At 45.1% G+C, this 26,194-nt stretch overlaps 1 protein-coding gene and 2 pseudogenes across 13 annotated transcripts in view; 2 read left to right on the forward strand and 1 right to left on the reverse strand.

The window, feature by feature from the left end:
* Window positions 1-26,194, forward strand: part of PTPRT (protein tyrosine phosphatase receptor type T) — a 966,224-nt gene that overhangs the window by 46,589 nt on the left and 893,441 nt on the right. The gene's annotated exons all lie outside the window — the stretch shown is intronic.
* LOC136405662 (ATP synthase subunit g, mitochondrial pseudogene) lies at window positions 13,068-16,353 on the reverse strand (annotated as a pseudogene).
* On the forward strand, window positions 16,641-18,473 carry LOC136405663 (HAUS augmin-like complex subunit 2 pseudogene; annotated as a pseudogene).

A 26,194-nucleotide genomic window follows, 5' to 3' on the forward strand; every position in this document is an offset into this window, starting at 1 on the left:
TGGTTTGCACCTCCGCCTCCCTCTTTTAGATCAGATGGATTTATTTTGGAGAAAATTAGCATTGAAGTTCCTGAAATACACTGGGCGACCTTCTTATGACTTCAGAGCGGACTCTCTGCAGTGACTTGCAAGGCGAAAGGGACTTGAGGAATAACGGATCCGATGCCTGTATTTCACAAATGACTGAGTTTGTGCCCAGAGAGGGTGCATGGTTCTCCCACAGTCACACAGCAAGGAGCCTGGGGTGCCAAGATTGGGTCTTGGTGCATCTGCTGCCCAACCTCTGCCCTTGCTGTGTTGCATGATGGTGATTCTGGGTTCACTTGGTTGTGGTCTGTCTGGTCTCATGCCAATCAAACTGAGGCGTGAGACCAGTGTTGATGGTAAGGCATGGGTGTGAGGGTGTGTCGGGCTGTGGTTGGGGGCCAGCAGGGCATGAGACAGGACTGGGAAAGAAAGGAAAGAAGGATCCACCTTGACTGAGCCTCCAGGATAAGCAGGAGAAGGTGATAGTGCCCCAGTCACAGGTGAGGGGGCTCTGTGGCTGGGACAGTGAACCAGGAGTGGTCAGACAGGGGAGGACGTTTCCCGGTAGACTTATCATTTTATAGGACAGAGGCAAGGGCTCATCTACAGAGGGCCCCAAGCTGTACCCAGTACTAAGGTCCTCAGCTATTCCATCTTCAGTCCTCACAGCGGCCCTGTGGGGTAAATGCTATTATCTGTTTATAAACGAGGAAACTGAGGCCCAGGGACACGCTGATGGCTTGCGCAGGGCTGCACGACTCCCCTAGACTGGAGAAGGAGGACCTCAGGTGAGCCTGACTCAGTGCTCACCGTGCTGCTCACTGCCGTGCCGTCCACCCCCGGGTTCCAGGCTGTGTGGTTGGCTCTGCCTACCCTGCTGTCCCCTGCTTAGCGTTTCTCAGCGTTGCCCCTGGAGAGAAGAAGCCTGCTTCAGACCCTGTGTGTTGGGGGCCGTCCTGGGTACCAGAATCGTGACTTGCATGAAACTCAGTTGTCCAAACGTCCAAGGCAGTGCGTACAGAGCTTCTCAGCGGGGCCGGGATCCAGCACTCAGTGCTGGGAACTCCACGTGCGTTGCGCGTCATTACATCACTGCGTCATGACGCCATTGCGTCATCGCGCCGGAGCGCCACTGCATCTGCGCGGCTGTCAGCAGCGTTTATTTCACTGAGGAGGAGCCACAGGCTCAGCAGGAGTAACTCCAGGTCACCTGGCTGGTGAGGCTGTAGACAGAACTTGAATCCAGGCAGCCTGACCCCAGAAACCATGCTTTTCCTCAGGGATTGGCAAAGCCCTCCTCCCTGGGGGTAGGTCCCATGGCTCTTGGCCTTTCCCAGGCTTCGGAGTAGAGACGCTCACTTTAGTGGCAGTCCGAGCTTAGTAGTCCAAAACTATTTTATGGAGGCCATAGCACGCTTGAAACTCTCTCTCTCTCTCTCTCTCTCTCTCTCTCTCTCTGTGTGTGTGTGTGTGTGTGTGTTGGAGGGAACAGTCAAGATGCCTGACAGTGGGTGAAGCTGCTTTTCTGCAGTCTGCCAAGATGCCCTGGGTAGCAGGGGAGAGTAAGGGGGAGAAGGGGGCCCTCCCGTTCCTCTTTGGGGCTGCTCACCTTTGAGGAGACTAGTCAAGTCTCAGCTGGCATTCTGTGGGGTGTCTGCATCAGCCTTTTCCCTTCTACTTCCTGCCCTTTGAGCCCTCTAGCAGGGGTCTGCCAGCTTTTTCTGTAAATAGTGAGATCGTCATTCTAGGCTTGTAGTTCATACAGTCTCTGTCACAATTAGTCAGCTGTGCTGTTGTTGCCAAAAGTAGTCATGGACAACGTGGAAATAATTGGGCAGGTCTGTGTTTTAATAAAACTTTATTTACAAAAACAGGCCGAGGGCCAGATTTAGCCCACAAGGGTTAGATTGCTGATCCCTGCTCTGAAGAATGGACACTGGGCCCTTGGGGGTCAGCAGACCTCCAAACAGTCCTTGCACTGCTCCTTGCTCACCCTGTCACCCTGTCTTTCTGCTTTGACTTTCTGGGCCTCAGTTTCCTCTTCTCCTCAGGAGGAGGTTGGACTAGATCTCTGAGGGGAAGATTTAGGGTCATGTTATGAGGACCCTGAGTGGATACTGGCAGAAAGCCAGGAGACGGGCATGGAAGAGGATTGTTAGCTGAGAGCTGGCCTTGGTTCCAGAACCTGATGTCAGTTCTCAAGCCAAACACTGGAGTAATTGAGTGGAAAATGTCTGGGAGGAGCAGGAAAATCCGCTGTAGGCTGCTGAGGACCTGGGGAAGGCCATGGGGACGTGTCTGCAGATAAACTCGGGAGCCTTTGTGGGCAGAAGAAAAAAGTCTGCAGCTCGAGGGAATTCAGACACAGCTATGGATGTAGACGTTCCCTACGCCGCCTAATGAATTTTAACTTGGGGAACTAATTAATTAATTAGTTTTATTAAGAAGACAATGAGATCGGGCACAAATTGGCCGAGCCACAAAGAGTAAATGGAAAATATCACCAGGGCCAAGGTGTGGAGGTGTCTGGGTGTTGCAGAGCATGTGTGTGTATGTGTGTGTGTGTGTGTGTGTGTGTGTGGACATAGTTTGGGGTGGGTATATGTTAACATCTTCATTAATCTACCTGAAGTGGGGGTGGCCAGCATATTAATGGAATCTGAGACTGCTGATAATTCAGGGCTTTTGGTAGACCCGGAAATCATGGATGTTTCCCAAGAATGCTGGAAACAGATTGAATCATTTTTTTTTAAGCAATTAACGCCTACTATTCACCAAGCCCTGTTCTAGGCACTAGGGGCACAGCGTTGTAGGCTAAGTCTCTGTTGTTATGAGCTCCACCTTATGGTAGGAGGCAACGACCATGAAAGTGGAGATGATCTTATAGCAGATCATGGGAAGGCTGAAGACAGAAAGGGAACTGAAATTTGGGCCAGGTACTGCAGAAGGAATCATAACATCGGGAGCTCTGGCTCACTGTTAATTACTTATGCCAAAGTCAGGCTGCAGCCACTCAGGTGAGCCAAAGCCACTAGTGATTAAATAGCAAATAATTTGTATTTCGCATTGAAAAGCAGAAGAGCAAAACCTCTGATACTCAAAAATCTTTGGGGCATGAGTCTAGCTTAATAGCTGAGTTTTCCACTTGGATTTAAGCACCAACATGATTATTTTAAAAACTTTAGGTTAAATATTTTGCCTGGCAAGGAGAATACCTTTCTCTGTTTAGAGAGAAGCCTTTCTAAAATTTATTTTATGTGACTCTGCCTTCTGAAATGGGAAAGCAAGTGACATTTAGATGCCTAGGATCAGTGTCAGGAATCTCTCTCTCTCTCTCTCTCTCTCTCTCTCTCTCTCTCTCTCTCACACACACACACACACACACACACACACACACGTTATGTCTATGAATTTGCTTTAACAGGGCTATGAAGTATCTTTGCCCATCCACTCTACAGCTCCATGATTTTTGTGCTTCCTGAGATTTTATATTTGTTTTGAATAGTCTTTCTGTTCCCTTTCTTGCCCATATTGTGTCTCTCTATAGCAATTCCTTCTTTATTAGTCTTTGTTCACATCAAATAATATATATGTGTTTATGTGGGAAGCTTTGACGACTGCAGATTGGAAGAAGAGAATTATTACCTACAGTTTCACCACCTAGAGCCCATTAATGTAAATGTTTTGACTCATATCCTCTCCGAGTATTTTTTTTTGTCTCTCTTTTTTATCATAGTGGCAGCACAATGTACACGGTACCTGGTGATCTGTTCTCTTTCCCCACCTGATATCACGGACGTTTGTCAGAAATGTGTTTCTGCAGTATTACTTTAGCTGTGTGCATGTGTTTTGGTAAAAACTTTTCATCAGAGGTGTTCAAACATATATTAAAGCACAGGGACTAGACCAGTACCACCGTGTACTCACTACCCGGCTTCGACAGTTGTCACCATATTGCCAATCTAGTGACTCCTCATCCCACCCACTCCTCATCGTTTTTTTGTTTTTTTTTTTCTTCTTTTCTGAAGCTGGAAACGGGGAGAGACAGTCAGACAGACTCCCGCATGCGCCTGACCGGGATCCACCCGGCACGCCCACCAGGGGCGATGCTCTGCCCACCAGGGGGCGATGCTCTACCCCTCCGGGGCGTCGCTTTGCCGCGACCAGAGCCACTCTAGCGCCTGGGGCAGAGGCCAAGGAGCCATCCCCAGCGCCCGGGCCATCTTTGCTCCAATGGAGCCTCGGCTGCGGGAGGGGAAGAGAGAGAGAGGAAGGAGGGGGGGTGGAGAAGCAAATGGGTGCTTCTCCTGTGTGCCCTGGCCGGGAATCGAACCTGGGTCCCCCGCATGCCAGGCCGACGCTCTACCACTGAGCCAACTGGCCAGGGCCATTTCTTGAGATTATTTTAAGACAAAACCTCCAGCCATATCACTTCCCTTGCAGAGTCTTCAGAAGGTACCCCTAACACGCTCGCTGGTTCTCTACTGGGAGCAATTTTGCCCTCCAGGGGACATGTGGCAGTGTCTCAGATGGTTTTGGTTTTCACAACTGGGGGTGGTGGTGGTGGCTATTGGCATCTTGCAGAGAGAGGCCAGGGGTACTGCTACACATCCTACAATGCACGGAACAGCTCTCCAAAACAAAGAGTTACCTGGGTCAAAGCGTCAACAGTGCTGAAGCTAAGCAGCCCTGATCTAACAGGTCAGGATTTCAGAAAGTATGCAGAGCCTGACCTATGCTGGCAGAGGAGATAAAAGCATCGACCTGGAACGCTGAGGTCGCAGGTTTGAAGCCCTGGGCTTGCCTGGTCAAGGCACAGATGGGAAGCAACTACTATGAGTTGATGCTTCCCACTCCTCCCCCCACCCCCGCTCTGCTCTCTCTAAAATCAATCAATAAAAACTTAAATAAAAGTATATGCATAATTCTATTGCCACACCCAGTAATACTGATGATAATTCTTTAATATCACCAACATTTCTTTAACTTCTCAGTAGTTCCCCTTCCGCTTTTCTTCATGGCATTTATTTGCTGAAGACTCTGGGTCATTTTTTTTTTCCTGTTGATCTTCCCATACACTGGATTTGGCCGACTGCACCTTTATGGTGTTCTATGTCTTGCTCCTCTATTGCCTCATTTCCTATAAACTGAAGTTCAGATCGATCAGTAAGTTTAGGTGGTGTCAGCCTGATTTATCCATTCGGAATTTCCCCATCAGCCATTGGTCTAGTTCATTAGTTTTCAAAGTGTGGTCCCTGAAGTAGCAGCACCACCATCATCTGAGAGCTTGTGAGAAATGCTCATTCTGTGCCCCACTTCACATCCGCATCAGCAACCCGAGGGGTAAGGACCCAACAGTTCATGGTTTGAACAGTTCAAGTTCTCCAGGTGCATAAGAGTTCTCCAGAGAAATGGAACATTATACATATATTTATCTATATCCGTATCTCTATCTATTTATCATCTATCTAGAGAGCTATGGATCGACTGATTTATGATAGGGAATTGACTTATGAGATTAGGGAACCTGGCAAGTCCAAAATCTGCAGAGTAGATTTTGCCAAGCGCTGATGCCACAGTCCCAGTCCAAGAGCCGATGTTGCAGATGAAGCTCACAGCTATGCTGTAGAACCAGGAAGAGCAGACAGTGCAAATTCCTCCTGCTTGGGGCGGGAGGCAGGTCAACCTTTTGTTCTCGGCGGGCTCTCAACCGATTAGATGAGGCCCACTCACACTGTGGAGGCAATCTGCTTTACTCAACCTACTGATTTAATAATGGTAGCCTCTTCCTAAAACACCTCACTGAAACACCCAGAATAATGTTTGACCAAATATCTAAGCACCCTGTGGCCAATCAAGTTAACCAGCACACCAAGTGATTCTGATGCCTGCTAGAGTTTGAGACCCACTACCGTAATGGCTTTAACAGCCGTTGATAGACATTTTCTAGCTCAATTCTTTCATTAGATATTGCAAAGCGGTGATTTTCTAATTCTTTTGTTTTTCTTGCATTCATTAACTGTAACTTTTCTGTGAAGAATTCTTCCTCATTAAGTCTTTGCTTACCCTGAATTATATAGTCTTTACAGAAAAGACAGGATAAATGCTTGATTTATTTCCTTTATTATTATTTTTTTATTGAGGCATAACTTACATCTGGTAACATGCACAGATCTAAACTGTACAGCTCAATGAATTTTACATCTGAATACACCCATACAGCCATCGTCCAGGCGAACCAACATTTCCAACATACCCCGCATTTTCAGAGTCCTCCCCTGGTCCCCTGTCTAGTTGATGCTCCCCTCCCTGCTGTAAACAGTTGCATTTACACTGTATTTATGCCGCATCTTTCTGCATGGTTTGTTTTTTTATGTAATCAAAATAGTCATTTGTTTTTTCACAGTTTCTGGATTTGGTTTGATGTTAAGAACTGCATTATCCAACCCAAGATGATAAAATACCTCTTCCTCCAGCTTTCATTATATATTCTTTTGATCTAGGTTTTCCAAATGACTAGCTAGTTGTCCTAACATCATTTATTGAATCCTCCCTATTCCCCTTACTGATTTGAAATGCCTTAAAAAAAATCTTATATTAAATTTCCATATAAACTTGCATCTATGTCTGGGTATCCTATTCTGTTGTATTTCTACGTCTCCTGCACTAAAACATAATATGTTTTACCATCAGGCAGGCTAAGTCACCCCAAATCCTTAAAGTAATTACATTTTCAGATTTAAAAAAAAAATTTCCTGACTATTCTCGCTGAGTTCGTTCTTCCGGATGAATTTTGGAGTCATGTTGTCCAGGTTCGTAAATTGGCATTTCTGATTGGAATTACCTCCACAACAGCACACAATTGGATATGACAAATCCAGTCATTCCTTTTTATCCTCTAGTAAAACCTTCCAGGGTTTTGTATGTTTGTGTAAAATCCATTCTTAAATATTTACTTTGTTTATTTTTATTCTCTTGAGAAATCTCTTTCCCCCCATTTTTAAAATACAGTTATTCTTGGTGTAAAAAGCTTTTGATTTTTTAAATGTTTGTTTTTTCATTGAGGTCTCTTACTGCTATCTCTTATTTTTTTTCTATTTGTTTTCCAGTTGAGTCTTTTTTGATTTTTCAAGTATACTATCAGCTACAAATAATGAATCTCTTTTCCAATATGCACTGCTGATTTTGTTCTTTTTGCATTGAATGGCGCTTACATTACCATGTGAAGCAATGGTGGTGATAATGAACGTCCTTGTCTTTCCCTTTCTCTAATGGGAACACTTCCAGGAGTTCTCTCTTATGCACTTTGCTGACTGCTTTTTGTGGTGTGGTGGTGGTGGTGTGTTTTTAAATTTATTTTTAAAAAATTTTAAAAATTTTATTTTTTATTAAGTTAAACAAGAGTTCTGTTTTAATTTATCATGTTTCTTTTTTTCCCCCTTATTAACTCCGGCATAAATGAGGAATTTGATTAAATGCTTTCTTAGTATCTGTGGAGTTAAAATGTTTGCTTTTTAATGTATTAACATGGTGATTATTTTTAATGGGCCTCTGTTCTTAGGGATGAACTCTATTAGGACATGGTGTGATATTTTAAAAAATGCTTTCCTAGTTTCTGTTTGCTAAGTGCTTAATTAGGATTCTTGTTTATGTTCATAAGTTAGATTGATTTCAAGTCTTTTTTTTCCCCTTTCTCTCTAGTCTTTGCCAAAATCTGTTATTAGTATTATGGTGGCTTTGTTTAACAAATAAAAGCTTGACTAAATAAATCACTTCTGAATTCATCTAGGCTTAAATGTTTCTTTGAGCCCTAATTCTTTGACAAGACAAAGGATATTTTAAATAGAAAATGAATCATTTCTTAAAAGAAAACTTATATTTGGTTAAGGGAAATGGTGTTATTTCCTGTCAAGTCAGCTTTTAAAATTATTATAGAAGTAATGCATAATCATTATAGAACAATTAGAAAATTCTAAAAGTGAAAGGAATCTAAAAGTCATTGTACTAACATCTATATAAGACTGGAAAAAAGCAGGTCTGCCGTGGAACAAGAAGAAGGCAGTGGAAGCAGGGATAGAGGTATTATTGCTAATTTTGGCATGAATAAGATAAAAAGCATGACAGATTTTTGAAATTTTCTTCTGGATCCTGTAGTAGATTGTTTTCAGAGGTGTCTGCCTCCAAAGTCTCTTTTTGAATTATTCTTTTTTAAGTGAGAGGAGGGGAGATAGTGAGACAGACTCCCGCATGTGCCCCAACCAGGATCCACCTGGCAAACCCCATCTGGGATCAATGCTTCAATCATCCAAGCTATTTTTAGTGCCTGAGGCTGACGTGCATGGACAACTGAGCTATCCTCAGTGCTCAGGCTGATACTTGAGCCAATCGAGCCACTGGCTGAGGGAGGGGAAGAGAGAGAAAAGGGGGAGAAGGTGGGAGGAAGAAGCAGATGGTCGCTTCTTTTGTATGCCCTGACTGGGAATTGAACCCAGGGCGTCCATATGCTGGGTCAATGCTCTGTCCACTGAGCCAACAAGCCAAGGACATCAAAGTCTCTTGATGCTGTTCTTTTTCTCTGTTCGCAATATGTGAAAATTAAGTTGTATGTTTTTTCTCTTGTTCTCTTTATTCTTCCGTGAACAGGATGTGATCTGTTCAGAAGCCATGTTTATTGAGAAAACAGGAAGGGACAATTGCATTATTTATGTCTGTGGTAGTTGAACATTCTCTTTCGTCTTATGGCTGTGGGAGAAGGTCCATAGGTTTGGCTTTTAAAAATTACTTTTGCGTTGGTACCAGGCTTAAAAAAAATTCTGCTCCTGTGTGATGTTCTTTAATCCAGGGGTGGGGTTTGGGGTTAGGGAGAAGACAACATATCCCAATATTTTTCTGCTTTCCCTCAGGATCTGTCTAGATTTCTGGGATTCACATTGTCTCTGGGTCAATGAAATAAAACCCTTAGGAACTTATAAACCCCTGTGGTTCAGTGTTTGAATGGCATCATGTTCTAGGAGTACAAAGATAATTCAAAGAACATGTAATTATTTACTCATGTCTATTAAGGACTGTTTATTAATGGGAATCTAAATACATATTTTACAACTTTCTCTTCTACCTTTGCCCCATTTGTAAAGTCTTTGTAACATAGATCAACTTAGTTTCTTTCCTTTTGTTTCCTGCCTCTCTGTTTCTATCTCTTTTTCTGTGTTCTCTGATCCTGTATCACAAAATCCCTTAAAAAAAAAGGGACTCTTTGGAGTGGGGAAGGGGAAGTGGAGGCAGAGGAGAAGCTAACAGCTAACGGTAGCTAGCTTCCTGGTGGTGAGGGGAGGGGAGGAAGTTGGCAAAGAATCAGTCCCTTTTTCTCATCAGAGTAGAAAGATGGCGTCAGAAAGGGTATGGGAGGGCAGGGCTCAGTAACTATGTGGTTGTGCAAATATGTAACTATGTGGTTGTGCAAATATGTGACTATGTGGTTGTGCAAATTAGAACAAGATGCAGCCCCCTGTGGCCAAGGGCATGGGGAAGCGGGCAACTTCATTCAGACCCCTTGCTCTTTTGCAGGGGACACTGCGAAGAGTCGTGGGGAGTGGCCCTGACAGGAGGGACCGGAGCTCTGCCTGCCCTCCTCTCCCAGGGAGGCTGGGAGCCTGTTGGAAACCCTGGGGAAGCAGCCATCAATGATGTGGTTAAAACCAAAGGTTCAGACGTTTACTGAACTGACTTAGGAGTGACGTGGCTAGGCTCGGGGCTAGGTGGGAGCGACTAAGACAAGCAAATGGGCTGGGGTCTTCGTGGAGAGCCTCGTGGAGCTTACAGCTTTGTGGGGCTGCTGGTCAGAAAACCATACTAGATATAAACACACATATACTGTAGTGCTCTGTGTATGTCTATATAAGCACTCATTTATGTATAAATATAGTTTAAAGATATATATTTAAAATGATGACGAAGGGGACCTTATCCTCATATATTATGTATGATATGTTTAGTTTAAGAACGCACTGGGGCATCTGTCCTAGGTACAGGCCACCCCCTTATTGGGAAACTTAGCCCAGCCAGGCCTGGACTGCAGCCAGAGTGGGCTTGCAGCTGGTAACCTACAGTTTGATTTTTGTTTTTCTTTCGGATATCCTGGAGGCTAGTGAAGCCAAGGGCTTGGCACCCCTGTGGTCTTAAAGCCCAGACCCATTTATTCAGGTGCAGTGGTAGAAACGGGGAGCCTGGTGAAGACCTGCCTCCCTTCTTCAACTTCTTGCTATTAGAGAAGTCTTTTCTTACTGTGGGACCTTTTCCTTTTGGCGCCGTATTCTGAGGAGGTACTGCTCTGCCTTCTGACCTTTCCACCTGACCGTTTCGGGGCCCCCAGTAGTGTTTGTGCTGGGACAGGCTGGAAAGGGTGAGCCGGTAACCTCAAGATTGTCGAGAGCAACGAAGTGCCTGATCTGTTGTAGGAGCTTGAGGCTTTCAAAGCTCTGCATGTTGTCATCTCTGAGGGGATGAATACAGCAATTGGTCCAAAAGAAGACTGAATGCAGATCAGTCGTCAATTGATCATTTTTCTCTGTCTTCCCTTATTAAAATTTCTCTGAGCCCTTTTGAATCTATTAGTCCCTCTTTATGGCTGCCATGGAAGTGTCCGGTTGAGTAGGTCCTATGCGGCCCCATGGAGCGCCTCAGGCTGTCTTCATCTGCCTCTGAGATGATTCCCTGGTCCGGACTTGCTCTGCTTCTCAGCCTTGGTGGAGCAGGTCATCTCTATCCTCCTCCTGCATCCAGCTAACACTGCCTTTACATGCTCAGTGCTCGAAAGAACCACGTTCATTCCAGCCCCTGCCGTGGAAAGAAGGCAGCCTTTCTTGAGCTCCTATTGTGTCATGGCGCTTGTCAGTAGGAAGGATTAAGCCATAGCTAGAAATATTCAGAGTGGCATCTGTGGGAAGAAAGTTGGGAAAATCAATCAATCAATCAATACAAGACTCAATCAAAACCAGGTGAGAGGTGGAGGTTAGCCCAGGTCTGGCGTGCGCAGAACCTGTCTCCCTGCCGGCAGAACAGAGCAAGGCCCTGGCTCTTCAGGTTCAAACGCCCTCCCCGCCCACGGGGAAGCTCTCTGTGGAATGCCACGCTGGAGGACATGTCAGTGGCCCTTCCTTCCTCGGATGCTTTAACCTCTTTCCGGGCCTGCGTTTGCCACAGGGAGCCACACCTGCACTGAGTTGTGCCTGAGTTGATGGCCTGAGCTCTCTGCTATGTCAGCCCTTCTGGATGATGCCTGTGGCTGCCGTGACGTGGCTAGGGGCTGGCCGGGGAGCAGGCTCGGAGTGATGTCTCCGCCAGACTTGTTTTTTTTTTTTTTTTTTTAAATTTTCCTCTTTCTTTTTGTGACTGCAAAATTTTTCTTATCTAGCATTACAGAGGACTCCAAAGGAGGGAGAAGTAGCTCACAAGCATATGTAATGCTGCCCCTCCAAGTATTTCACCCTGGGCGTATTTCATTTCCTGTTGCAGTGAGGAGAAGGAATGAAAATCAGACTCTTAGGTCTATTTCTCGTTCATGCAGAATGCGGGGCAGCTGCTGCTGGTTGAGGGGCTCTCCTGGGCAGCCCTCCTTCCAGCGAGGGTTCTGGGACCCAGCTCGGAAGCTACACTCCATGGATTTATTTATTTATTTATTTATTTTTATTTTTTGTATCATTCTGAAGTTGGAAACGGGGAGGCAATCAGACAGACTCCCGCATGCACCTGACTGGGATCCACCCAGCACGCCCACCATGGGGCGATGCTCTGCCCATCCGGGGCATTGCTCTGTTGCGACCAGAGCCATTCTAGCGCCTGAGGCAAAGGCCATGGAGCCATCCCCAGCGCCCGGGCCATCTTTGCTCTAATGGAGCCTCGGCTGCGGGAGGGGAAGAGAGAGACAGAGAGGAAGGAGAAGGGGAAGGGTGGAGCAGCAGATGGGCGCCTCTCCTGTGTGCCCTGGCCGGGAGTCGAACCCGGGACTTCTGCATGCCAGGCTGACGCTCTACCACTGAGCCAACCAGCCAGGGCCAGATTTATTTTTTTATTGATAAGCAATCACTTCTGTTTATTTCAGGGCATAAAATAATACTTTGTAGATCCATGGGTGATATTAAGTTATAACCCTATTTAAATATTCATGCCCGACCTGTGGTGGTGTAGTGGATAAAACGTTGACCTGGAATGCTGAGGTTGCCAGTTCGAAACCCTGGGCTTGCCTGGTCAAGGCACATATGGGAGTTGATGCTTCCTGCTCCTCCCCCCTTCTCTCTCCCTTCTCTGTCTCTCTTTCTCCTCTCTAAAATGAATAAATAAAATCTTTTAAAAAATATTCATAGGTCATTTTATTTTTTACAGAGATAAGTTCTAAAAATTATAAAGCAAGATAAATGAATCATAATACACATATGAAAATTAGATTAAAAATGTTGATTGTGCCTGTCATTCACTGTCCTGGCGTTAAAGCTGTTGCAGAGATACATACTTAGATTGTCACCAGGTATTCCAACATTTACAGACAGAGGTGCTGTCAGAAAGGTCTTTCTCTGGTTTTAGCAAAGAGAAAGCATCCAAACTTTATTCTTTTAAAAATTATTTTATTGATTAGAGAGAGAGAGAGAGAGAGAGGAAGAGAGAGAGAGACAGGAACATCTATCTGTTCCTGTGTGTGTCCTGACTAGGGATTGAACTTCTGGGTTTTGGAAAGATGCTGTAACCGATCGAGCTATCTGGCCAGGGCCCAAATTTTATTCTTAACTACTCACCTGATTTAACTTTGGTAATGGTATTACTGTTTCTCCTACCAAATTTTAGTTTTCTCAAATTCTAGTTTTCTATCTGGTTTTATTAAAAGCAAAAGACAGTTCAACCTAATATCAGTAGAAATTGTGACCTTCCGTGCAGTATTTGATATAGAAACAAACATTGATTTTGACATATCTTTTTTATTCAAATACAATTCATGGTCCAAGAACATTCAAATAAGGAGCCAGAAAGAAGCAGGTGTTAACAATCGGTCTTCAATCATCGCAGCCAGTGATGCCACGCTTGCCTGCAATCTTGCCGACATAAAACCACTTCCACGCCTCAGTGGCCACCAGACCTTTCAGTTGAGCTTCCTTAACTGTGAGTGGTTGAAGCTACCCGTTTGAGCACTAGTTACCCTTCTTCCGCAAGCTCTGAATAGCTGTAGAGATCTCAGTAGGGGTTGCAGGAGCCAGCTTAACCTTGGTATGAATATGGCCGTCAGAATATGGCCAGTGGAAGCTTGGAATAAGTCACAGCAGTGTTTTTTCAGCGCCGGGACCTTCTCTGTGAGGTTATGGACAAACGGGGCTATGGTGCTAGCACAGGAAGAAAGTCTGTGGACTCACGGCCGGCTGAGTGTCACTCCACCTCCCAAGGATCTACCGAATGGTCATGGATGTTTACTACTAGTAAGCACCGCTTCTGTGAGTCATATTCCTCCTCTTCCTGCTACTGCTATTACTGTTACCAAGATGCTTTCGTCTCCTACTGAGGGTGGGAGATTGGGAATGACTGGAGGGGTAGGTGTCATTCTTAGAACAGAATTTTATTGTTCAGTGTTTAAATAGAGTGGCGATTCTGAAATCTGTAATGTCTTCCCATGTTGTAGGGGAAGTATTGGCCTCTGTTGAAAAGGGGCAGCCTAAGAGAATGAGAGCATTCAGGTGATGTCTTTCTCTTTCTTGTGTGAACTCTCCCACCAAAGATTATGGATAGAGAGCAATGAAGCAATGGTGTAGTCAGGCATGGCTACCCCAGCGGGCAAGGCCGTTTCATAAATGTAACAATGTATCTTTTCCTTCGTATTTGTCTAGAATGTACCAATCATCAGCCACTTTCTTTTCATCTCAAGGAACACATGGTGACTAAGTACAAAGTTTTCAGTGCTTTAAATGCATTTGACAAACCTCCCAAGTGCCTTTCGTTTTTTGAAATCAATTACTTTATCCAGAATGCCTCCCTAACCGATTTCATTAAATTACCACCTTTCTGTGGCTTTCCTTTCAACAACATAATTTGCTTTTAATAATTAATATAAAAGAATTCAAAAATGTACTCGCGGAGCTCACTTTGAAAGCACTCTAATCAATCAGCAGAGTCTGGGGGTTTGCGACAGAGGTCTCAACGGCCACAGCACCCCTTTACCGTGCTTAGTTCTGATAGAAGCCAGATTTATAATGCGTTCTCAAATGGCGGGCCAGACCTGTGAAGGCAAAGAATGGCTTTCCAGTGGACAAGGAGCCACACGATTGCTTTCAGGTCCTTTCAGAGTGAAAACAGTGGCATCGTTGATCACATCAGAATTACAATGGAAATTTTGCTCAAGCCCAGTACAGATTTAAGCATGGGTAGCTGCCTCGTACTGATAGTCCAGTCTAGTTACTGCGTGTTCTTGAACCTGAGCCTTCGTTCCTGCGTTACAGCGTCTCTTACAGACACGGCGGGAGGGGGCGCTTATTGACAAGAACTTCTGTTCTGTCGTCAGTGATCCAGGAGGTCTGAGTTGCTGGTGTAACCTTGGCCGTTCCTCCACCCGTTCAGGGTGCGAGGTAGAAAAGAGGGGGGCAGGGTCGGGCATCAATCAGGAAGAATCTGAATTAAAAATCCCAAATGTAAGTTAGTTTCTGATTTTGAGCAAGTTACTTCTCCTCTTGGAACCCTTACTTATGAATTTCTTATATATAAACTTAGGGTAATACTTAGCTCATAAATTTGTTTCTCCTCTTAGCATTTATGGCCCGCTAATACACTGTTAGCTCATAAATTCCAGATCTTCATTTCTAAGAGTCAGTTGATGTTGAGCCCTGTTTAATTTTGCTGGTTTATGTTGCTCATTCTTTATTGTTCATTGCACTTTAGTCTCCTCCTCCAGGGGGGCAGGTGTCAGGTGTCTTTGTTTATTGCACTGATGCAGAACCGTGCCCGGCACGTAGTAGGCACTCAATAACTATTTGCTGGATCGGTCAATGTGTGAATTATCGTCTCTGTTGCCCATACATTGTCAGTGTTTCTTTGAGTTGGGTTGTGAGGTTTTCCTTCCAGGTGATCTGTCTTGTGGATTATGTTTTGTGTGAGCGCTCATTAAGTCCAGTCTCAGCACAGCCTGACTGATGAGTGCACGTGGGTCCACATGCGTGGCCAGGGGAACCAGCCTGGGATTAACCCCTGGCCTCGGCTAGCTACTCCTCGGAAGAGACCAGGCCTGTGTGGAGATGTAGCCAGATTGTTGTGCGTGCAGAATCTAATTTATCATTGCCCAGTGTCTCCTGGGAAGGACATGGGTTTATATCATTATTAAACAGTAATTGATTACAAAGCTCGGCTGTGAAATGTACAATTATTGAATTACTCTGTATTAGCTCATAAATTTCATTGGTTAATAAAATTATATAGGTTTCAGGTGTACAGTTCTGTAATACATCATCTGTGTATTGTATTGTGTGTTCACCACCCCAAGTCGAGTCTCCTTCCTTCACCGTTTATCCCCCTTGACCCTCTTCTACCTCCCCTGACTCCCCTTTGCGCTGCTAATCACCATTCTGTTATCTATGCCTGTGAGTGTTCTTCCCCACCTTTTTCACCCCGCCCCACCCCTCCCCTCACAGCTGTCAGTCGGTTCTCTGTATCGGTGAGTCTGTTTCTATTTCATTTTTTAGTTCATTTTGTTTATTAGATTCCACATATGAGTGAAATTATATGGTACTGTCTTTCTCCAACTGGCTTCTTTCACTGAGCATAATAATCTCCAGGTCCATCCATGCTGTCACAAAAGTAAGATTTCCTTTTTTCTTTTCTTTTCTTTTGACAGCTGAGTAGTATTCCATCGTGTAAATGTACCACATCTTCTTTGTCTAATCATCAACTGATGGACACTTGGGCTGCTTCCAAATCTTGGCTATTGTAAATAACACTGCAACATAGGGGTACATATATTTTTTGAAATTAGTGTTTCAGGTTTCTTTGGATATATTCCCAAAAGTGGAATCGCTGGGTCATAAGGCAGTTCCATTTTTAATTTTTTGAGATGACTTCATACTGCTTTTCACAATGGCTGCACGAGTCTGCATCCCCACCAGCAGTGGGGGGCTCCCTTTTCTCCAGATCCTCGCCAGCACTTGTTGTTGACTTATTGATGATAATGATTCTGACAGGTGTGAAGTGATATGTCACTGTGGTTTTAATTTGCATTTCTCTGATGATTAATGACATTGAACATCTTTTCATATACCTGTTGGCCATCTGTAGGTCCTCTTTAGAGAAATGTCTCTTCAGGCCCATTATCCACTTTTTAATTGGATTGTTTCTCATTTTGGTGTTGAGTTTTATAAGCTCGTTATGAATTTTGGATATTAACCCCTTATCAGATACATCATTTGTGAATATGTTCTTCCACTGAGTGAGTTGTCTTTTCATTTTGTTGATGGTTTCCTTTGCTGTGCAAAACCTTTTTCTTTTAAAGGTTCTAGTCATTGACTTTAGAGAGAGGAAGAGAGAGGAAGGGAATGAGCGGGAAGCATCAACTCGTGGTTGTTTCTTGTATGTGCCTTGACTGGGCTTTCGAACTGATGATCTCGGCATTCCAGGTCGAAGCCCCATCCACTTGCCACCACAGGTCAGGCACTGTGCAAAAACTTTTTAGTTTGATGTAGTCCCATTTGTTTATTTTTTCTTTTGTTTCCCTTGTCCAAGGAGATTTATCAGAAAAATAATACAATGAGAAATAGCTGAGATTTTACTGCCTGTATTTTCTTCTAGGAGTTTTATGGTTTTGAGTCTAATATTTAAGTCTTTAATCCATTGTGAGGTTATTCTAGTGTACGGTGTAAGAAGATAACCTAGTTTCATTTTTTTTTGCATATATCTGTCCAATTTTTTCAGCACCATTCACTGAATAGATTATCCTCACCCTGTTGTATATTTTTGCCTCCTTTGTCAAATGTTTGTGTGTGTGTGACAGAGACAGAGGGACAGATAGGGACAGACAGACAGGAAGGGAGAGAGATGAAAAGCATCAATTCTTCGTTGTAGTTCCTTAGTTGTTCATTGATTGCTTTCTCATTTGTGTCTTGACGGGGGGGGGGGGGGGCTACAGCAGACTGAGTGACCCCTTGCTCAAGCTGATGAGCCTTGCTCAAATCAGATGAGCCCGTGCTCAAGCTGGTGACCTCGGGGCCTCAAACCTGGGTCCTCCGTGTCCCAGTCCAATGCTCTATTCACTGTGCCGCCGCCTGGTCAGGCTGTCAGATGTTATTTGACCATAAAGGCGTGGGTTTGATTCTGGGCACTCTATTCTGTTTCATTGATTTATCTGTCCATTTTTGTGGCAGTATCATGCTCTTTTGGTTACTATGACCTTGTAGTGCAGTTTGATATCAAGTAGTATGATTCCTCCAACTTAGTTCTTCCTTCTCAGGATTGCTGTTGCTATTCAGGGTCTTTTGTGGTTCCATGTAAATTTTTGGAATATTCGTTCCAGCCCTGTGAAATATGCCATTGCTATCTTGATAGGAGTTGCATTATATCTATAGATGGCTTTGGGTAGTATGGACATTTTAATGATGATGTTAATTCTTCCTATTTGTGTGGCTGCTTGAGCTCCAGCCATTGCATGTGGAGTAGCAGGATGGAGGTAGAGAAGAGCGTATTTCTTCTCTTTTAAGACTTCCTGGGAGGTGGGTCTCAGCCATAGGTGCGGCGAACCCTGGGGACCCGACATCCAGGACAAACACTGCCGGGCTACTGCTGGGCCATTTTGTAGCTATAGGGACAGCCACTCAGGAGATGTTCAGTACATCTAAGGAATCAGCTCCTTGCTTTGTAAACTTCTCCAGGCTATGGCAGATCACAAATATTCAAGCTGAAATCACTCAGGAACATCTGGAAATTGAACTTGTAAGACTAGAAAAAGATCCAGCAGATATTGTTCATCCTTCCTTTGTGGTTCAAGTGTCCTGCTCTGCAGAGCCTGGGTAATCACTGGGAGCAGTGCTGAACAGGAAGAAAGAGGCCCTAAGCAAAGGCGGCCGAGACCCGTGCGCCAGGCACACCTGCCTGTGTAATACGTTGATCACGGAGACCGGGGTACATTTGCTGGAGTTGGCTGTGACTTTCACTGACAGGTCAGCAGCCCAACCAGAAGCAATTAGACATATCCCTCATTTAGATGGAATTCTAAAGAAATAGAGCAAAGCTGTCACCAAGACAGATGTTTTGGTGACAGAGAAGCACGGGCAGAGGTTGTACTCAAGTGGCAGGAACAACAGAAGGCAGTCTCCTCTTGTCACTCCAAAGTATTAGCTGAAGAAAATCATCTTCACAAAGATGATGCTATAATACCTCCTTCCCCTTTCACTTCTAAAGTTCATGTCCAAACTATAAATGCCAAGGGATTCAGCTAATTCAGTTAGGCAAAAACGACTTATTTTTGCTTATCTGTGTAGTCGTCTGAAGCCCGTTTGTTGTCAACGTTAACACGGGTATTGATAGACTTTGCTGCTGGCAATTCTGAAAGAGCCCTCTCTGTACGGAGGTGCTGAGACCCAAAGTTCACTAAGACCCAACTTAATTTTCCTTTGTTGTTTTTTTTAATATATTTTTGTTCTACTTTTCAGTAAAACTTACGAAGATCAATCAATCAATCAATCAATCAATCAATCTAAGACTCCTGGGAAGTTCTACCCCTGCTCAGACCTTTGTCACGTGGCTATGTCACAATGCAAGGGAGGCCGAACAATGGAGTCTTTTATCTGGACAACGTGGTGCAGGGAAAAAACTGGGGTGCTGCTCCTCAGCGAGGAAGGGAGGAAGAAGTTTGAGGGGCCGGCTGACAGTCTGGGGCGCAGCATGTATTTGGAGAGACGTAGTGTGGGAGGTTCACCGGGCAGGGGCATGGGCATGCTGGCCTGAGCACCGTCAGGCAGGACTGCCTCCGGCGACCAGCGCCGTCCTTGTGCCGGGGGCACTGGACCCAGGACGGCTTCCGTGCCGGGGAGCAGTGTGCAACCCAGGAGGCAGCGCCTGTTACTCTTCCCTTCTGTTGGTTTATATTGATTGAAAGAACATGGAGGAACCTGGGAAGTCACTTTACTCCCTTCACATTTGTGGGCAGGAGATTCTGGAACAGAGCACTTTGTTACCCCTCTCTCAGTCCTCATCAAGCCCGAAGGGCCCCGGGGTCACTGGCATGAGCCTGCAGCAGCCTGGGTGGCGTGGCTTTCCACGCCAGCATGGAGGACCAGGCGGGGATGGGAATCGTTATAAAAATCATTTACGTGTTTGGTGTCTGCCAGGCACTGGGCCAGGGCCTTTGGATATCGAGGAATGAAAGACACAGCTGTCATCATGAAGAACAGGGGCTCTCAAAGTGTGACCCCATTGGCATCACCTGGGAACTTGTTAGAAATGCCGATTCTACCCCAGGCCTCCTAAATCAGGAACTCTGAGGGTGGGACCCTGCAATCTTTTCATAAGCCCTGCGGGGGATGCTGAGACGTGCTGACGTTTGATAAATCCTGGAATCTTGTAATGCTGAGACGTAGCTTGCTGATCAAGAGCATTGGTTTTGGAACCCCCCAGACTGGGTTTGAATTATGGTTCAGTCACTTAGTAGCTGTGTAGTTTTTTGGGAAAGTTACTCATCTTCTCTGAACCTCAGTTTCCTCACCTGGAACGGAGTTGTGGCACTGTCCCGAGAACACATATAAGACTTATGTGAGCTGACAGAGTGCGTGGCACTAATTAAGTGCTTCGTAAAGGGCGGCTTCTCTATGGATGGCGTTATTATTGTGAATTCACGGAGTTCAAGGACATTCATATTTCAGGACCAGGATACAAACTGAAATTGAAAGGTACATTTAAATGATTTTTATTTTCTAAATGTCTACCATGTTTGATTTTTCCTGTCACTCCTTCCTGCTCAGCATGGGTAGATCATGAACTGCTTCTAAAGCGTAAAAGAAATGTGGGTAAGAGGCTTGAAGAGGCATTTAGCAGAGCAGATATGGACATTAAGCATATGCAAAGATGCTGAATCTCATTAATCATCCGGAAATGCGAACAAGTCTACAATGAAATTTCACTACGTGTGCACCAGATTCGTTAAAAGATAAAGATCCGCTGTCGAACGTTGGTGACAACATAAAGCAACTGAAGTTCTTATACACTGCTACCGGGGGTGTAAATTTGGCAGGTCCAATAAAGCTAAGTGTATGCATAATGTATGAGGTGCATTTCACTGTTAGATACAGACCTGACTGAAATGGGTAGACGTATTTACTCACAGACATGTACACGAATGTTCGCAGCATCATTTTCTGTAAGAACTAAGGAAGACTTAGAAATAACCCAAATGCCTGTAGTGGAATGGATTGATTGTGACATATTTATGCACAGGAATACTTTCCAGCGAAGATAATGAATTTTTTCAGTGCAACAAAGTGAGCGAATCTTGGTCAACTTTGAGCAAGAGAAGCAGACACAGATGATAAAATAGTGTATGGTCTCGTTAATAAGTATTTCCAAAACAGGCAACAGCTAACCTATGGTGCAGGAAGTCCAGACAGTGCTTATCCTGAGCAGGGGAGGGGATGCTGACCAGAAGGGTTGAAGGGTGCTTCTGGGAGGCTGGTAGTATTTTTACTCCTCAATCTGGCTGGCAGTTACCTAAGTGTGCTTGTGAGAATTTAATAAGTGATCTCTTCATGATTTGTACACTTTTCTGAATGTATGCTTCCATCAATACTTTTATTTACATTATCCATGTAAAATGTTTATAGTAAAACAAAAAGCTATAGAATTATAGACCTGAAACCTAGATAATTTTATTAACCAATGTCACCCCAATAAAGTCAACTAAAAAAGAAAGTCGAAAGCACATTCTACAAAAACGAAACAACAACAGAAAACACGAAGCATGATTAAGGGAGGCAGTGGGACTGGCATTGGCTAGAAGAATGTCAGCTGTTGTCACTTACCCTGGACCCCCCCTTTCTGTACAGCTGAATGAAACAACGGCTAACACACACCCCCACTTACCCACCCACCCGCCAACAGGCACACAATGTCTGCTTCCGGTATGGCAGAAATAACCAGTTTCCAAGAAAACGATTTTAAAAATCTGGATCTGAGAGTGGTAGGTGAGGGAGACAACTCCAGTGTTTTCCCTGGTGGTTACGGCAGGAACCTGTGAAATATTTAATGTGTTTGTGCTGTTCACTCTTTTCTAATTAGATCCTCCTGACTCTCTGGTGGGTGTGGAACATGTGGTTACCGTTCGTAGTTTAAGAATGAGGATGCTAAGCTGAAGAGAGTTGAAGTGGCCTGTCCTGGGTCCCTCCTCTCCCAAGTGGCCTTGGTGGGGACTCTAGCCTTGGTTGTACCTGACTTTCTGATATTGCTGTTAGACACTTGGAGGAAACTCCCGACTCACCGCTGACCTCTCAGGCAATATGAAAAACCGCATAGATCACATCAGACACATTACAAATGGTGCCTGAGATATTACGCCTAATATGTATTAGTGGTAAAGTTTTTTGTTTGTTTTTTAAACCGGTAACCTTAGAAAGGATGAACGTTGAAACAAGAAGGCTTATTTTTACTCAAACAGGCTTGCAAACAGGGCTGGACTCATGTATGTCTGTGCTCTTGGGGGGTAGCTCTGAACTTTTGAAGGACCACCACTGGAGCCTTTTCGAGATTAGCGACATAAACCCAGCTCATAGTTAAGGATTGTGTATCGGTGTCTCCCTTGAACTCAGAGAATGGAATAGTTGGTTTTAAATTTTTCATTTACGTACATTTCTTACCCATTAGAGAAGACATAAAACAGAACAATAGGAGAGAGGCTAGAAAATAATTTGGGATAAATTGCTTTAAAAAAAACCACATTCATCTGATTGTAAAAGTCAAGTATATATATTGAATAAAGGTTGGCAAAACCAAAGAAGTTTAAAGAATAAAATAAAATTACTTGCTATTTCCGAACCAGATGATCGTAAACAATTAGAGTGTTTCTTCCCAGAGCGTTTATGTGTATGAGAAACATGCTAAACAATAAAGATTGAGCCAGTGTATTGCTTTCTGGTTATTTTTAAAGTTATCATTATGGTGAACATTTCCCAATATTATTACATCTTCTTATTAACATTATTTTCAATGGCTACATCATAATTCGTTCAACCTTCCCTTTAATATCGGACACTTCAGATTGTTTCCAATTTTATAGTATTATAAAAAGGGCTTTAATGAACATCTTATTCACGCATTTGAATGCATCACTGATGATTTTCTTAGAATAAGAGTGGTTATTTTCCGATCATTCTTTATAGGCGTTTTAGGCTCAGAGTGCATAATAGCAAAACTTAGGATGATGCTGGAGCGTCCTCGAACCAGAATTCACGCAAGCCTTGGTTCGAATCCCGGCTCTGTCACATAGGATGAGCTTATAAGCCGTGTGATCCAGGGTGGGTCGCCAAGCTCAGCGAGCCTCAGTTTCTTCCCTTGTAAAATGGGAATGCAGTTTTCCATCTTATCAGTCTATAGAGAGAATTAAATGAGTACGTAGGTATGGAGGAGGCTCTACTTAAATCAGACTCAAAGAAATTTTATACATTTTCATTGTCTTCTTGAAGATACCAGATCAGTTTTCTAGAATTTCAGCCAAACATTGTCTCATCTTTTTAGATCAGGGGTCAGCCAAGTTTGCCGCAGGGGCCAAAGTCATCTCCCTTCTAGTTTTTGTGAATAAAGCTTTATTGGAATGCAACCCTGGCTCATAAATAGACGTAGAGTCTGTGGCAGCCTTCATGGAACCGTGGCAGAACCGAAAATGTTTATTCTCTGGCCCTTTACAGAAAAACCTAGCTGAATGCTTGCCAACCACGAAATATCTATTTCTGAAGTCGTGATAGAGAAGTGCATTGCGCTTGTAAAATCAGAATTTTTCTCTGATAGCGGCTGGGCCCGGGCTCTGTGTGGCTGAGCTGACGCCATTGAATGTGAATGCGACGTTGTTACAAAAGGAGCAGGAAGATATGGGCCTTTGACTTTGATCTGCGCACACATCTTTTTAGACTTCCCTGGGAAAAAGCCAGGGTGACCCTAAATGAGATTGGGGTGATTTTTATCTATGTTGTCTTATGGTTTAGAGCAAAACTCAGCGCTGCCCAACTTGAAGCTTCATTGAGGATGTTTTGGAAGCGTTTGTCATAAGAGTGTGGGATGGGCTCTTTGCTCTTGCGACTAAAATGACCTCTTGCTCTGAAATGGGTTCTGAGACAGAATGCCTGGACTTGGCTCACAGAGTGTCCGAGAGGTTCTGTCACCCTGTCCCTGTGTGTGGGTGAAGGCTGAGCTCGACAAGGTGGTTCAGGTCACGAGGCTGGCGCTTGGCAGTCCTCCCCACCTCCTGCTCACGGTTCTTTTGACTGTATTTTCTGTCTGGGCTTGGTTTTGCTGGGGAGAATCCAAGTGTGGTGGTGAGTTTCGGCATTAGCCCGACCTTGGTCTGTGTACATCCTTACACCTCTGCAGTTGTGTGACCTGGGGCCAGTTATTAACCAGGACCAGCAGAGTGCTAGACCCTAGAATGGAATGGCACATACATTAACTCCTGCTGGGGAGAGTCTGCAATAAACACTCCGTAAATACACATAACTCGAGACCTATGCAAAAGCAGCCCCGTTTTCCAGGTGGGAGCTCTCACGCTAGAGTGGGTTGTTGCTCCCAATTCTCCATCCCACCCGATCTGTTCACAGGACCTGGCACTCCCTCCGAGTACAGGGGTAGCCTGCTTCCCCACCTGGTGATGTTGGCATCATCCCTATGACTTCTTTAAGTACAAACATGACAGATGGAAGTAGCTGTGCCCAAGCCCCAGGAAGTGCCATGTGTTTCTGTTGGCCCCTTTTGTGTTCGGTCATTGCTGTGAGAACACAGGGGTGGCTGTCCTCTGGTCCAAGGAGGATGGGAGTCCTGTGGAAGAGACCTGGACCCAACTGGAGGCCCAGTCTAAGCCCAGCTGAGCCACACCCAGACCAGCTGTCCTGCAGATGGCCCGCAGACCTGCGAGCACAGAGCATGTTTTTGTTCTAAGCCACTGAGTTTAGGGCCAGCATTTTTGTGGCAAGAGCTATCGGATACAGCCATGTTTCAACCCACGTAGAATCTGCAGCTGGTCGGTGTTCAACAGCGGTGTGTACTAGCCCCATGCCACCTGTTGCAAACACAGACCCAAACAGAAATTATAGTGTCTGCCCTTAGGAGCCCTCAAACTTGTGGTAGACGAAGAAAGAGTTAATTACGGTAAAACAGGAAAGCAGCTGTGATGGCAGTGAGCCCAGGGCCTTACTGGAGCACGGGGGTAGTAGATCTGGGGTGTGGTTCTCCATTGGAACTTGAGATTCTTGGTTCCAGAGGGCGGACCCTGTGGTTGATGAGCTTGGATGGTGTTGAATCAGCTGCTGAGTGTTATTCAATGGAAAAGCTCTTTTTTTGTACCTCCGTCTGTCCAGCTCAGTAGATTCTTTAGTGAGGCTGATGAGGCCAAAGTCACGAGTTCAGTCCCCTGCAAGAGTTGATTAGATCCACCGTCTGAAAGCCATTACCCATAGGGAACGTTTCCAACTAGGACCTAGAGTTGATACGGGCAGAAAATGGATTGCATGATTTTTCTGAGATCACACTCAGGCAGATGATAGCTGCCAAGTGTGCAGTGCTGTGTTAGGGAGCTTTCAGATGACTTCATCAGACTGCTAGTTTTGAATGAGTGAAAGTGGACCAAGGGGTTGTGACTCGCCCAAGGCTGTTTGACTGCCTACCCAAAGGCGGTGCTGTTGGTAAGCCCCTTGAGGGCAGGTGTTCTTATCTTTGGCTTGAACTGGAAATTGAAATGACATTTCAGGCCAGGCAGTTCTTTGTTGTGGGGGGAGGGTCTGTCCCGTGCTTTGTAGGTGTTCAGCATTCCTGACCTCTGTCCACTCGAGGAGATAGGAACTCTTCCCCTCCCCAGTTGTGACAGACAGAAATGTCTCTAGACATTGTCAAGAGTTCTCTGGGGGACAGGCTGGCCCCTGAGTGAGAATCATGCTCTCTGCTCTGTGGTGTCACTCATAGGGTAACCAGGGGAAACCAGGATCTCCAACGGGGGGGGGGGCATGGACAGAGTGGGGAACCCCCAGAGAGCCTTCCAAGATGGGGCTTTGTGTTCTCTGACCTGTGTTAGGGAGTTTTGCGATGTCTTCATAAGACTCCGGTTTTGTGGATGAGTAAAAGGAGGCTGTGTGTTCTCTGTTCGTGACAAACTGAACATCCAGGCCCATGGCAAGACTTTGGCGTCCAGCTCAAAGGGCTAAACCACGTTTTATCCATCTGCTTGTACCCTCTGTCTCCTGAGCACCTTCTTTTTTTAAATTTTTTTTTGTATTTTTCTGAAGTTGGAAACGGGGAGGCAGTCAGACTCCCACATGCGCCCAACTGGGATCCACCCGGCATGCCCACCAGGGGGGCGATGCTCTGCCCATCTGGGCCATTGCTCTGTTGCAACCAGAGCCATTCTAGCGCCTGAGGCAGAGGCCATGGAGCCATCCTCAGCACCCGGGCCAACTTTGCTCCAATGGAGCCTTGGCTGCGGGAGGGGAAGAGAGAGACAGGAAGGAGAGGGGGAGGGGTGGAGAAGCAGATGGGCGCTTCTCCTGTGTGCCCTGGCCGGGAATCGAACCCGGGACTTCTGCACACCAGGTCGATGCTCTACCACTGAGCCAACCGGCCAGGGCCTCCTGGGCACCTTCTTAAATCCTGCTTGACCTTCAGGGGTAGGGATGTTAGAATAAGGCATCTCCTCAAAAGAAGTGTTGGACTGTCCTGCTCAGGGCACTGGCTGCAGGGGGTGCATAACTGGGAAAGGAGACAGGAGAGAGAAGTAATCAGGAGAGGAGACGACCATCACCAGGAAAGCTTTGCTGGCATCTACGGGCGCAGTGAGGTGGCGCACACAACCCACTGAGCACGGTGCCCGGCATGCGGGTAATGCCTAATAAATGCTGGTATTATTACTGGTATTATTAAAACTATTTATAACTCTTTTTTTTCCCCTGTAAAATAAATAAATAAAATAACTAGTTTC

This window comes from Saccopteryx leptura, chromosome 5 (genome assembly GCF_036850995.1).
Source record: "Saccopteryx leptura isolate mSacLep1 chromosome 5, mSacLep1_pri_phased_curated, whole genome shotgun sequence".
Taxonomy (NCBI): Eukaryota; Metazoa; Chordata; class Mammalia; order Chiroptera; family Emballonuridae; genus Saccopteryx; species Saccopteryx leptura.